Source organism: Rhinolophus sinicus, chromosome 16 (assembly GCF_057876585.1).
Source record: "Rhinolophus sinicus isolate RSI-liver-muscle chromosome 16, RSI-T2T, whole genome shotgun sequence".
Lineage (NCBI taxonomy): Eukaryota > Metazoa > Chordata > Mammalia > Chiroptera > Rhinolophidae > Rhinolophus > Rhinolophus sinicus.
The window spans coordinates 145,428,836-145,443,270 of NC_142516.1; positions in this window are offsets into that span (position 1 = coordinate 145,428,836).

The following is a 14,435-nucleotide window of genomic DNA, read 5'->3' on the forward strand; positions in this document are numbered from 1 at the left end:
ACCAACAGTTCATGAGGGTTCCTTTTTCTCCACAGCCTCTCCAACACTTGCTACTATGTGTCTTGTTGATGATAGCCATTCTGACTGGGGTGAGGTGATAGCTCATTGCGGTTTTTATTTGCATTTCTCTGATGATTAGTGATGTTGAGCATTTTTTCATATGTCTATTTGCCATTTGTATGTCCTCTTTGGAGAAATGTCTCTTCAGGTCCTCTGCCCATTTTTTTCAACTATGAAATACTACTCGTACCCATCAAATTTTCAGATGTAATATTAATAATATTGATATAGATGTGATAAAATATTATATTACCAGTGGAAATGAACTTTCTTGATTGTGACTTGGAAACGTGGAGGTAAATAGAGGAGGAAAGGAGGGAGAGAAAGAGATAGGAAGAAATACAAAAACACTTGTAGTATCTCAGGGTGGTGAGAGTTTATGATGGTTTTTATACTTTGTGCTTCTAAAATTTTCTATAATGAGCATTTATGTTTATATATAATATAAATGAAGATATAATCATATACACATTACTTTTAATTAATCTATAAATCAGAGGGGTCAAAATAAATAATCTCTAAGTGACTTCCAGTTATCGTCTAAGTATGGGGGTGGGTGGGCATATGCATCTAAACCTTTTTAAGACTATTGATGTTTTACCATGAATTTTAAATCTCTACATCATTAGTCAAGCTTGATGGCATATTTTTACTTTTCTTGTTTCAGTAAAGTGGACTATAAAAAAAAATTATCCTGTTTATTCTAAAATGGTATTAAGATATACAAAATGGAAACAACTCATTGCTTAGAACATATTTGAAAATTCTACAAATTACCTATATTCTTCAATTAGGAAAGCAAGCCTTACAAATTATCTTTGACAAACAAGTTTGAAATAGCTTGAGTTTTGTATATAGCCTGGCTAAATGGGCAATGTATAATGCTGAGTTGAGAGAGACCCATACTGTTTGAGTTAAAAGGGCAGTGAGCAGTAGTGTCTATGACTTTGCTTAGATTTGAGAAAGACATCATTTGTTTTTTAAAAGGAGAGGAAAGTGTTAAGGTGTTGTTTTTCATTCAATTATTCAGGTGAAGCAAATTAACCAGATAGTTATTCATCAAGTTACATCTATTAATGCATAATGTAATCATTGATTTTGTCTCTTTTGAAAAAGAAATGTTTGTTGTCATTATATATAGTCTTCAATTATACAGAGAAATAAAATTTAAAGAGAAAAAGTATGCAAAGGATCTGAATGGCAGTCAAGCTTAATTGTGCCCCCAAAACAAGCTTTCAAGTATATATGACTTAAATAATTGACTCAATTTATTTGATCTCTGTGCCTTGGTAGACACAGGTAAGAAAATCTTTCTGCTCACTTCAGTAAAACAAAATTGAAGGTGCAATTGATGGATTTACATTTCATCAAGCCTATTATCCTTATCTCTTCCTTATTTGAAAGTTTAAAACTGAGATTTCTTCATTTTCACAAGTTCACTATTATTTGGCAATCTAAAGGGAATACCCTCAAAATGTGCTTACCTAGTCCCAGCAAAAGCAAGATTACTTTGGGGAGAACATTTCTTAGAATAGAAACTCCATTATTTCCCTCTACTGTCAAGATCATCTTTTACTACAGAGACAAATTCCCGATCTAATTAATTATTGCTCTGACTTTCAGTACAAAAAAATTATAAGAATTTTTCCATGTATTTGTAAAACTTGAGCTAGACATATCTAGTTGATTCAACAAAATAGTGTCTGCCCTCTTCTAATATCTCTGATAAACTGTTTACCTTAGACACAGGTTTGAGTCAATCACAATATGGTCAATCATTCACTGTCAAAATAATTTGATTAATCACTTTAACTTTTAAAATTCAATTCATAGTAAAATCCTTTTCCTATTTTTTTTTCTTTCACCACGTGCACTCTTCTTATTTACCTTATTCCATATAAATCAAGAAATCTGTGATGCATCTTAATTCATCTTGTTTTGTTCAGGTCTTCATGTCAACAAACGCTTTGAAACCACTGTCCCTAAACATCTCTTCTTCAAATCGAGTGTGAAATCTCTAGGATTTTTTATATAACTCATTCTTTTAACCACTTAACACACTTTTTGCTCATGTTGAACACTCTCTATTGATTTCAATCTTTTTATAAATTCGGAGACAAACATTTTCTATAATACATTAATTCATCTAGTATTTCTATACAAATTGAATATATGACATGTACCAAGTTCCATGGTGGTCAGTGGAGAATAGTTAGTGAATAGTTTGACTAACTACCTGAATGGTACTAAAGATCGCTTCTCTCTCCTGCTGTTAGTGCACCCATCCTCAAACCACAGCCATTTGATATATGTTCAATGACAGTGAGTGACTAACTCTGATCTGAGGATCACTGTAATTTGGCTATTTTACTGCCATAGTTGTTTGGATAATTTCAACATCCTTTAACTGGGTTTGATATCAGTCCATGTATGTACTTTTAGTTTCAATACACTTTTTTTTTTTTTTAATTTATCAAAGCTGCTGTGCAATTGCTGATATCACAAACCAAAATCTCAGTAGTTTACTTCCATTTAGGGACTCACGTGCTGGATAGAGTTTCAAAAATAATTTCTATTGATCTTCAATTTTAATCCATTCTATTAATAACTTTATTCTTGAGACATAATGTGCTCAAAACCCATATGACAGGTGCGGGCCTTGAGGGAGTGATATCTGAGGCCCTTTAAGAAGTAATTTTACTTACTTGATGCAGCAGGTTTTCTCACACCTCGTCTGTGTCTTGGCTTTGCTAACTTCGACTAAAACATCAAAATGGAAAAAGGAAATATTAAGACAACTAGAAAAGCCAAAATATAATTAAAACAGACTGGAGTATGGTTAAAACATAGGGACTCTGAAAAAGTATCAACAGCATCAAATAGGCTTCCTTAGGGCTCTGACATTTTAGGAATACATGTCTGGACTTAGACATACCTTCTGTTCAGTGTGCCCCTCCTCTGATCAGTACTGACACACCCAACTATAATTCCAAATGGGCGATGAGTTCAATTTGGCTTAGGGAGACAGAAAACACAAAATAACAGTGGCTGAAGCAAGAAACAATATTTTTTATCTCTTACGTAGGCAAAGTAGGACGGGTCCACGATCACTAGCATCTTGACCACTCCCACCACACGGTCAAGATGGCTGCCCCAGCTCTGGCAACATGTCCAGGAGGAAAGAGCTAAAAGGGAAGAAGAAAAGGGCAGAAGTACATGCTCCCTCCCTTTAATGACCCTTCCTTAATGATGCCAATACCCATATTGCTCACATCACTTTGGCCAGAATTTAATTATATGGCCATACCAGGTGTGAAAAGACTGGGGAATTTCCTTTTTATCCTGGGAAATTATATGCCCAGCTAGCTTTTGAAAGGTTTATGATTAAAGAAGGAGGGAGGATGGATATTGAGGAAAAATTATTACTATCTGTCAGAGAACTAATTATTTTCATTAAATAATAATTTGAATAATTTAATGACACATGAAATCTGACCATCTCTTCTTATGCTCAGCCCAGCTTTCCCTCAATAGGGTCTGATTGATCACTTTGCCCTAAAAAATGGCTATAAGGCTATAATAAAATCATGATTGTAGAAGAAATATCAGTGAGTGCTGTATCTAAATTTATCATGGATATCATAAGTGTGCACTATGTATTCAGATAAATCAGACTACAAGACCTAAGCTTAACATTTCACATAAAAAAATAAAATGTATATTAAAGTTCATGAAAACTGATTACTTAAATTTAAGTAATGTTTTGATAAACACATAAAAAATGTTCATCTATTCTCTAACTGCACTTTACATCACCTGGGAAATTTGTCTTATTATTGCTGTTATTTGTTTTATTATCTGCTAATAATTCCAATGCCAAGCACACACCTGAGAGCAATTAATCTAGAATCTGGAAGGGATAGAAAAGGGAAGTGGAACCCAGGTCTCTGTATCTTTTAAAAGCACCTTCTAAAGCATGGGATTACATCCACAGCCACTGCTCATGAAGCCTTAGAATATAAGCAGTAAGCAGTGCAGCGCTGATGCTTTTAATTGCCCTCAGGAGTAAAGTGCAATTAAGAAAATATGATGTGATTGATCTTTCTATATATGAAAGACTTTTGCACTAAATAAAGTAAGTCACCAAGGTGAATTAAATACATTTCTGATGCTCCTTTGAAATCCAACACCTTTTTTTTTTCTTCCAGGTTAATTATATAAGCCAAGTGCAATGATATAATGTGTGGTAACAAAATAATTTTTAAGTGCAGAAGGAGGAGAGACCAAGGTGCTCAACCTGATAGAAAATATAAGAAGATTCAGTTGAGATCCTTTAACGTCTTCATAAAAACTGTTTCAGTTCTATCTGTTGGTAACAGGTGGCTGGGTGTCCCTTCAGCTAGTCAAGCTTTTTGGTTGTTCCAGCCTTCCTAAATGAAGAGGACAAGAGTAGAAGAATAAAGTATTTCCCCTAAAAATTAATGTAGGGGCAAAGCCCTATGACCAGGCATTAAAAAACTTAGATTTTAAGCCTAGATCTGCTCCTGATTATCAATATGATTTTTAGTAATTTACTTTTCCTGAAGCAAGGTGTCCCCATATGTGAAACACAAGCATTTGACCACTAGTGTTCAGGTCCCCTTCTAGCTCTAGAATCCTAAGTTTCTACCCAGCATTCATCCCAGTTGGAAAGAAAATTATGAATTCAGATTTCCTGTCCAAATAATTGCATGCGTCCTCCCCTAGCCATAGATCATACCAGAAAAGCAGCAATGACGAGAGAGAAAATTGTCAATTTGAGCCTCTCCTGGTCCCCCGATAATTCAAATACATTAAGTTCAGGGAATGTGGTTAGAATGCACTCAGGGTTTATGGACATAATACAGAAAACAGCTGTATTATGAAACACAAATTCCCCCTTTTTTCATATCTATCTTTTGAGACTTTCTAAGAGGTACTTATGGGTTATGGGATATGTAGCTTTCCAATGGTCTAAAGAACAAAACTGACTTCAGAATGGGTGGTAGAAATGCTGAGATTCGAAGGGGATAAACCTCATAAAAATCCAGATATGGAGCATCAATAACGAAACACAGACTAGAAAACTAGGAGACTTATTGATATGAGACAAGCCTGGAGTGTGTCTCGGTTCCCAGAATGAAGACCCATAAATATAGTTAGGGCAATGCAACACACGTCCTTGAAGAAGGAGTCAAGATACTTGGTGAAGTTTTCTTTTTTACCAAGTTATATGCAACCTATTAAGGACTCAGTGAAGAATGGCATAAGGTTAATTGGAAAAACTTTGAGAGCCACATTATCAGAAGTCACATATCAGAAACTAGAACACCAAAACTACCCAAAGGCAGGACCAGATGAAGGAAAGATTGGTCATTAGCTTCAGAAGAGAATTAAGATAGGTATCTTAGCCAGATTGTATACCAATTATTCCCCCTAATGCTTACCAAAAAATTTCAGTTGCATTCAGGGCAGCAACACAGCCTGCTAGAAATACTCAGCACCACAGCCTCCCTTGCATTAGCAGCATGTGTAGGAGTGGGGAACAGGGTCACGAGATAGTTCTTGGCCATGCGATGCAGGCAGAAACCCCTGGAGATGCAATCCTCTCCCAAATAAGAACAGACAAAAGCCTCTGAAGGAGGCAGGCTGCTGGCTCTTCCTCTTCCTCCAGCATGGAGCATGAATATAAAGCTGGAGCTGGAGCTGGAGCTGGAGCCTTGTAACCATGAGATGATGCGTGGAAAGACAAAAGCTCCAAGGTAAGGGTGGGAAGACAAATGATGGGAGGGGGCTGAAACACGGGACATTACAGAACCACCAACCCATCCTGGACTTCGTGCTATTGGAGGAAAGAAAGCACTGTTTGATTAAACGAACTTACAGGTAGACTACAACATTCAATAAGCCAAAGAGCTCATTAATTACAGTTTAATAATACTACATGACTCCACAATGCTGAAGAATTGGAAAGCATGAAGAACCTGTACAGTAGAGTATATCCTGTACTTCCAACTTCTGCTCATAAGAAACAACCCAACACCTCTTGTTGATAATGTAATTTCCCTTGAGGTTGAAAAAAATTAAAGTCTTCAAGGAGCCAGATGAACTCAGAACTCTAAGCCACATGTGATGAAATGCTGAGCATATTCTTACTGAGTAAGGGGGTGTTTTTGCCATTTCCAGAAACAATGGAGGAAAGATTGAAAGGGACTAAAATTAGAATTATGCCAGAGCCCTGACATTTGAGATGATATTAAAACTACAAACTAGCACTTATAAATGACGAGAAACTCACAGGAGACAAGCACATCTGCCTTGTGTGGCTGATTGAAGCTTGAAAGGAAGCATTAAGACTCAGCAGTTACATATAATGCCTGAAGAATTTCAGATTAGTTGGAGAGAGACAAATAGGAAAATACTATTTTTCCGGTTCATGAAGAGGTATTGAGGCACAAACACCTGGCTGCTGGAACAAATAAACTCCCTTGAGGCTGCATTGTATTAATGTTTGAAGTGGGCAGCATTTGACTTCTGTAGGGACCGGTCAGCGGTGTGGCTAAGCCTGGTGATGGCCGCAGTGCACTGCAGCATTATCAGGCTGCTATGAGGACATCAGTGAAAGTGCAAAAAGCAAAGGTCCCCTCAGCCCAAGAGTTATTTTTATTAAGAAAAATCCAAACTTTCAAAGGCATTTCAGCACTACACCACTGCCAGCAAGGTTTTCAAACACACTTCCACCGAGGAGTGTGGCTAAGCAACCCTCCTCCTTTCCATCCAGGGAGATGACCCTTAGGCCCCACATAGATTCATGGTGTCATGAATACTGGTCACCAAGTCAGACCCCGAAGCTGACTGCCTCCTCACCACTGTTGGCTCAGGACAGACCAGCAAGGCAACTATGGTATCTGAGGGCCAGGACCCCAGCCGTGAGTCACCTCCAACAGTGCCTCCAAACCACCACTAACTCCTGAAGCACCCACTGGACAAACAAAGCCGGGTTGCCTGTGCATGGACGGACATCACACTGTGAGGGAAACAGGGCTCGAAGGAGGTTTTCCCTGCCCGCTAAAAAGTTGATTGAGAGTCTCTGGTCATAAATTATGTCAGGAAGCCTTTAAAGTAATATTCTTTATCTCCTTCTGTAGATAAAAATATAAAGATTCTCAGAGAGTACTCCACAAGAACCTGGAAGTTCCGAAGAACTTTCAGTGGGCCATACAGCCAAACCATTTTCATAATAATGCTCAGATATCATTTGCCTTTTTCACTGTTGGTTATTTTCCTTGAAATGACAGGCTCATTTGATTTATTTTTAAGAAAATAGCTGCCAAATACCCAAGTCTGAGAAATTTTAGTTTCTGTCCACAATTCTTTCAAGTAAAAATGTTGTTCCACAAAGAAAATCTCGCAACTCAAACAATAGCACACGTTCATTTCTTAGAGATGACGTCATATTTTGGTATAGAGCAGAAATCAATATACATACTTGCCATTTCATTACTAATATTTTTAAAAACAGGTAGTAAAGGGTTGAGATTTAATAAAATTAAGCATTTGTATCGCTTCATCATGAACCTATTCAAGTGCAACTGGTTTGGGTTTCTTTGCTTTTACTGTGTGTGGTGGTGAAAAACGTCATGTCAGTCCAGTTTGTTGTAACTCCCATGACTCATGCTCAGACACCTGCAGTTTTACCGCTGCTGCTTTTGTACCATTAGTACAAATGTCAACACGGGAAAAGGTACATGTACTGCCAGTGACAAAAATTTGACCTTTCAAGAGAAAAATCGAAATTGAGAAAACTTTTATTGTCAGTGTGAGCTCCCCAAAACTTAATCTTTTTTCTGATGAAACTATGATTTTTTGAGACTGTACTTAAAAGTTGACAACAATCAGAATTCATAACTCTGAGACTCCATATCTTCCAAATTATCAAAGAGCAGTATCATAAAATCATGCCTGAGTAAAAGATCTATTCAAAGTATAAGACCATTGGATTTTACAGTAATAGACTACAAAAAGCTCATTGATATATTTCCATATTCCACATTGTAATTAACCTTTTCAAAACTACCACTTGTTCCACTTGTCAAATTTTGGTGTAATATCAAAGAAGTTATAGCCACAATTATCTCTAAAGGCTTTTGAAACACTACCCCCATTTTTCACCTACATATCTGTATGTGGCTGGATGTTTTTCACATACTTCAACCAAAACAGCATATTGCAACAGATTGCATGCAAAATCAAATATAAGACTCAGCTGTTTTCTATCAAACCAGATGTTAAAGAGATTTGCAAACATGTGAAGCAATGCCACTTTTCTCACTAAAATTTTGTTTTATGAAATATGTTTATTTTTATTCAAAATGTTATTCATATTAACATTGAATGTGTTTATTATGGACATCTAAAATGAACTAATAAATAGATGTGTTTACTTTTCTCAATTTTAATTCCTAATGCAGTAAATATCAATAAATACAACCCTCATAAACTAAAGTTCTGTGGGGTCCTTAAGAAATATTAAGAGTGTAGAAAGGACCCAACATGAAAAAGTTTAAGAGCTGCTGCCTTAAGTAAAAAAATGATGAGTACTCAAAAAAGTAGTATTTGGTAAGATAGACTTTATTGTATCTTCTATGAATTATTCAAGAGATGTAAAATGCTGGGCAAAATAATAGCCCCAAAGATGTCCAAGGCTTACTTCCCAGAACCTAAGAAGATGTTGCATCATGTGGCAAAGGGGGATTAGGATTGCATATGGAATTTAGGTGGCTAATCAGCTGACTTTAACGTAGGGGGATTATCCTAGATCATCCAGATGAAACAGTGAGGCAGGGGGCTGGTGTCAGGGTGATGTGATAGTAAAACTCTACCAGCCATTGCTGGCTTTGAAGACTGGAAGGGGCCACAAGCCAAGGAATGCAGCATCAAAGTTGAAAAATGCAAGAAAACAAATCCTCCCCTGGAGATTCCAGAAGGAACAATAATACCATGATTTTACCCAATGATACCCATGTGAGGCTTTTGACTTCCAGAAGTGTAAAATAATAAATTTATGTTATTTTAAGCCATTGATAATTTCTAATTTTACCTGAGCCCTGTGATCCTGAAAAGCAGGATGTTATGAAATTGCTCCATTTTTTTGTTCTCTGGGAAATGGCTCAATGCCAAGAATCCTTCTTCCGCACATGACTTAGGTAAGACTCAAGGATGCTCCCTTGAGCCAGGCACAGACCCTCTAAATCCCCATTCTTTGTCTCATAAATGACTTGATAAACTGTTTTGTCCACATTGTCAATTGGAACAAAAGTTACGTTAACCAAACATCAGTTAAGTTTCTCTCCTTCCTCTAGGACCCTAAACTTTGACCTACCCTCAACCAAAACTAACATATAGCCCCTCTTTAATGTCCTGTCCTAAGAATTGGCTGACCTTAGGGTGAAATATTCTGGGATCTACTGTGCCACCCTTCTCACTCACCCCACTTCCTGCATATGATTCTTTCTAGCCTTGCTCACTTCACATAAAAGAGAAGTCTTTTTCTGCCTGAACTTGGAGATACTTGCAGCTCTCACAGACAGAGTTTTCCCTCTTGCAATAGCCCCTCTTGCAATAATCCTTTCAAATAACTGTCTTCTTACCTAACTCTAGATTTGTTTTTTGTTTGACCCCACTAAGTGTGGTCATTTGTTACAGCAGCAATAATAAACTAATACACTGCTTAGCTCAGCTAACAGCAGTGTATTACCCAAAGCCATCTTGGGAGAATGAACAACACAGAAGAAGAAGATAATAATATCATGTCCCACTCAACTGCAATTGCCATCACATTGCTGGTATGGCAACACTCATAGCAAAGGTGGTGACAATTTGAGATGAAAGGGGGCCACTGAGATGAGAATCTTTGATCAACCAAATCAATCATCCATCTATCCAAACTTGCAGGTGACACAGCAGGAAGTCTCAAAGAACCATCTTGAATTCCTCAGTGGCCAAGAGCCCAGACCATCATTACAGGGGCTTCTTGATAACCCAAACAATCAGAATGCACTTGGCCTCTTAGGAGCCTCCCTTCTAATATATTAATGCTTCTGCATGTGGGAATGCTTGTTTCATTTCAAAGTCAAAAAGTAAAACTTGCAGAATAAATACAAACTATCAGGGTGAAAGAGTGGAAAAAGAATCTTCTCTCAATCGTAATATTATGAAACCTTCGATGAGTACCCCCAACCATCATGCCATGTAGTATTTACGAGGATGTTCTTTCAATAGGAATGACTTTGTTTTCCTATTTGCATTATTTTGAGCAGTAAGAGGTACAGTGTAAGTAATGCTGACAGCTGACATGTCGAAGTTATAAAATGAAACCTTTTAGTTTGTAAGAAAGAAATCTTTATCTCCTAAAAGGCATCCTGATGAACCAGATGTTTGAGTAATCTTGGGTGCAATTTTAAGGTCTAAGTTCTTTTTTTTTTTTACTTGAAGATTTAAAAATGAAGAGGCAAAAGGGCTGAGTTTCCTTAGCAGCAAGAAGAACCCAGCTTGTGAATAAGTCACACACATGTACGCTTACAAACAGGCACACATATTTCCATCATGCCATATTGCTCCAACACAGACTGCTTTTCAACTCTCCCTATGTAAGTCCACAGGTCTCAAACTTCATCTACCCCAAACACTCACTACTGTGTGCGGAATTCTTACTGTGCTAAAAACAACCCACACACATCCACCTGAGTTGTCCCATCTTTTCCACACAGTAGGTAGAATCTGAGATTTCTGGCTTATCCTCCCATAAAACATAGAGCAGGCAATGTAGGATATCTCATAAAATAAAAGTATTTTAAATGGGGCAACCTACCCACAGCTGCACTCCTGGCCATATTTTATTATGATTCCTTTCTCTCTTGGAGCCCCGCAACCTGGTTTGCATTTCCCCTGCAGCTTGAAATCTGCAGGAGGCCTTTTCTAACTGAGTGGCCTGAGGCAGGGGCTATGGCCCTTTTCCAAGGAGCACACAGGACGGCACATGTGCTGTTTCCAACTAGCCACTTGACAAAACTGAATTGCACCCATGTGAGGGCTGGAGGTTGTGGAGGGAAGTTAGAAAAAGCAAAAGAGAAAAAAGAAAAGCAGATTGTACCTAAAATTAACTCAGCATATGTATGGACAATCTCCCATCTGTGGTCCACCTTTGATTCTTGGACACGCCAAGGGTTCCTAACCTGGGGTCCCCAAGTGGGTTTTGGGAGATGGTTTCCTATTATTAGATGCAAAATCATGGGGGGTAAGTGGAGGTGGAAACAGCTTTCATCAGATTCTCAATGAAAGTTTAAAACCCATCTTAGTAAGGTTTAAAATTCAACTGAGTTAGAAATACTCTCTTTAAACTCTCCAGCACAGCTCAAACTATTAAAAATATTCTCTCATATTTGTGTTTTAACTAGTTGTAACCAAAGGGAAGTTTCTTTTTTTTCCTACGTCTAAAAAGGAGAGAGCAAGAAAACAAAAACTGGAATGTAAGACAAATTAACCAGCTAGATAAAGACAAAAGGTAAAGGTTACGCTTTTATGAAAAATGAGAGTCAAATAAGAAATTGCTACTGAGAGTTTGAGAGCTAAAAGGATCAGTTATTCCAATACTCTGTTTAACAAGTGAAAATAATTAGTGATTTATCAAAGACCGTACAACAAAACTTTTGCCTGATCACTCCCTCTGAAAACCAGCAGCCAGAAAACTGTGCAGGGTGAGTGGGCAATGAGTCATTACACAAAGGTATCATCTGCAGGGTCACTCAAGGGCCCCTACAGAAGCTCTTTCCCTCTGGGTTTGCTTTTGGAGATGTTATGGGTGCACCAAAGCATGTAGTCGCAGCTGGACCAACATTGAACAAATTCAAGTGAAGATTTTCAAAACTGTTTTTGGTAATTTTTGTTTGGTTTTATCACTTTGCTTTCTACATGTCACTGTGCCCTGGGAATTAAGAGAATTGGATTCAAAACATTTTCATGTGTGTTTAATGTTGATTCAGTTGTTCCACGTACTTCTTCAATGTCTGTGTGCATATATGTTTTACAAAAGCTATTCTGTGAGAGCATTAAATTACCTCATCAGAACAGACTGGGGTGTCAGGGCCGTGGTTCGAGGATCCTCAGATCCTTCACTGTGACCCCCACATACCCACAGTCTCCAACATTCGTCTTTGTCAGCTTTGTTGCCATGGTCAAGAGCAATGTTGGCAGTTTAGCATCTAAACACGGGGCTGTAGTCTCACCGCCCCCCATCACTGATCCTGCTGTTCCCTCTCTCTAGAATGCCCTTCCTCCTTTATCTATCTGGTGAGTACCTGCTTGCATTTCCTCTTTCTCCCTGACCACAACACTGGCAGAAATGACCCCCTCTTCCTCAAGACCCCACCAGACCTGAAGGTCATTGAAGGTAAGAACCACATCTCATCCATCTCTGAAGACCCAGCAATTGGCAGAGGGCTTGGCATATTGAAAGAAGTTATGTGTGTGGTTGAACTAAAAATTTAATGGACTTAGAATTTATTCGTCTGACATGCATTTATTGATCATTTACTGTGTACTAAGTCTATGCTACGAGGAATGCATATAAAAAAGAATAAGTCACAGTTTCTGTTTCAGGAAACTCTTAGTCTAATGAAAATAAATGCAAATCTGTCACCTTTATGGGAGAAAAATATCTAAGTTTATTCCCTCTGACAATACAATAGCTCAGAGGCATCATGTTCTAGGATGAATAATCTATAATTATATTCTACCAGTGTAAGAATATTCTACTATTCTTAGAACTCACTTAACCATATATCACATCCACACCTAATGAAGATTTAATAATTTGATATTTTTAAAATTAAATTCTAGTTAACAGAGGCCTAAAGATGTTAGGGTTGAGCAGGGGAAGTACAAGAGAGAAAAGAAGAAAATTAAATATGAGAATGAGAAAAATAAAAAACATAGTCAAATTTTACAGTGAAAATTTCGTTCTATTTCTTTGTCTCAAAGAAAAGGCTAAGGGAAATGTCCCTTTATTCTTAGAAAATCTGTTGTTGGCCCAAGAGGCCAGGCACATATTCAGTTCCCGTCTCAAGACTTCAGTTATAGCAGTCTCCTATTTTTAAAACTGGATTTCTGTAAAATGTTTTATAATGTGGATTGGTTTCTTTGGGGTCTGCCTCTGCATATAGCTGCATTTAAAAAAAAAAGACATTAATAACTTCTCTGTTAATGGGTTTTTCAGAGTCTCCAAAGACTCACCTTGTACATTATAACTTCCTCCCACTTAGTCCCTGGCTAAATCTTCATTGCCCTTGTAAGACATCTTCAGGACATACTGCTTAAGTTAAAGATGCTCCTTAGGAGAAATAACTTCTCATACTATGCACAACACGTGCTCATGAGCCAGCAGAACTGAAGTGCCATCATTTCGTGTGTCATTTTACCTTTGTCCCATGAAACATTCAGCTCCAAGAGAGCTGACCCTGACTCGTAAATACAGAATTTCACTGACAGAGGCAGCTGAGGCTCTGTCCCAAACCTGAGAGTTCACTTACCTGAGAGGTGACTTTGAACTGGTTATTTCACATGTTTGTCTTTTGCCAAGCCACTCTAGTCAACTCAACCAACCATCAGTTTCATAAGGTGGGATGTAGAGTTCCCAGAAAAGTTTGGCACAGTTTTGAAATCTATTGAAGAAGAAAAATAGACTCCATAAAATTGCAATTTCCTAAGTGTATGTTTGAGTGTGTGTGTGTGTGTGTATATATATGCTCACACACATGCACATTCTTAGGAAATATGTATACACATATACCTGTATATGTGTGTGTTATACATATATGTGAGGTGTATGAGTATATGTGTGTGTGTATATATGTAAATATATATACATATATACATATATATGTATACGTGTATATATATATATATAATATATGTATAAATTAAAGATAGAGTCTTGAAATAGGTCTCACATTTTGTTCCATAAGAGCTCTGACACCACAGAATATAAACCATTCAAGGGCAGGAACGATGCAGGCTCATGTTTGTCACTGATTCTAGTCATAAATTTCAGCCTTTTCTGGTTCCAATAGAAATCAAGCCTGCATCTCTTTAAATGCCTGTCATTGGGACTAGTAACTGCTGCCAGCCCACTTCAGTTTGGCAAATAAAATCTGAATTCAGATGCGACAAGCAAAGGTCCCTTGGCTGTTCTTGCGGAAGCAGTTCTTTCCCTTTTATGAGTTACAGACAGCTTGAAGAATCAAAAACAAAAAGGTACATAGGTAAGCACACACTACGTTTGCAAGCAGCGTGGAGGTCAC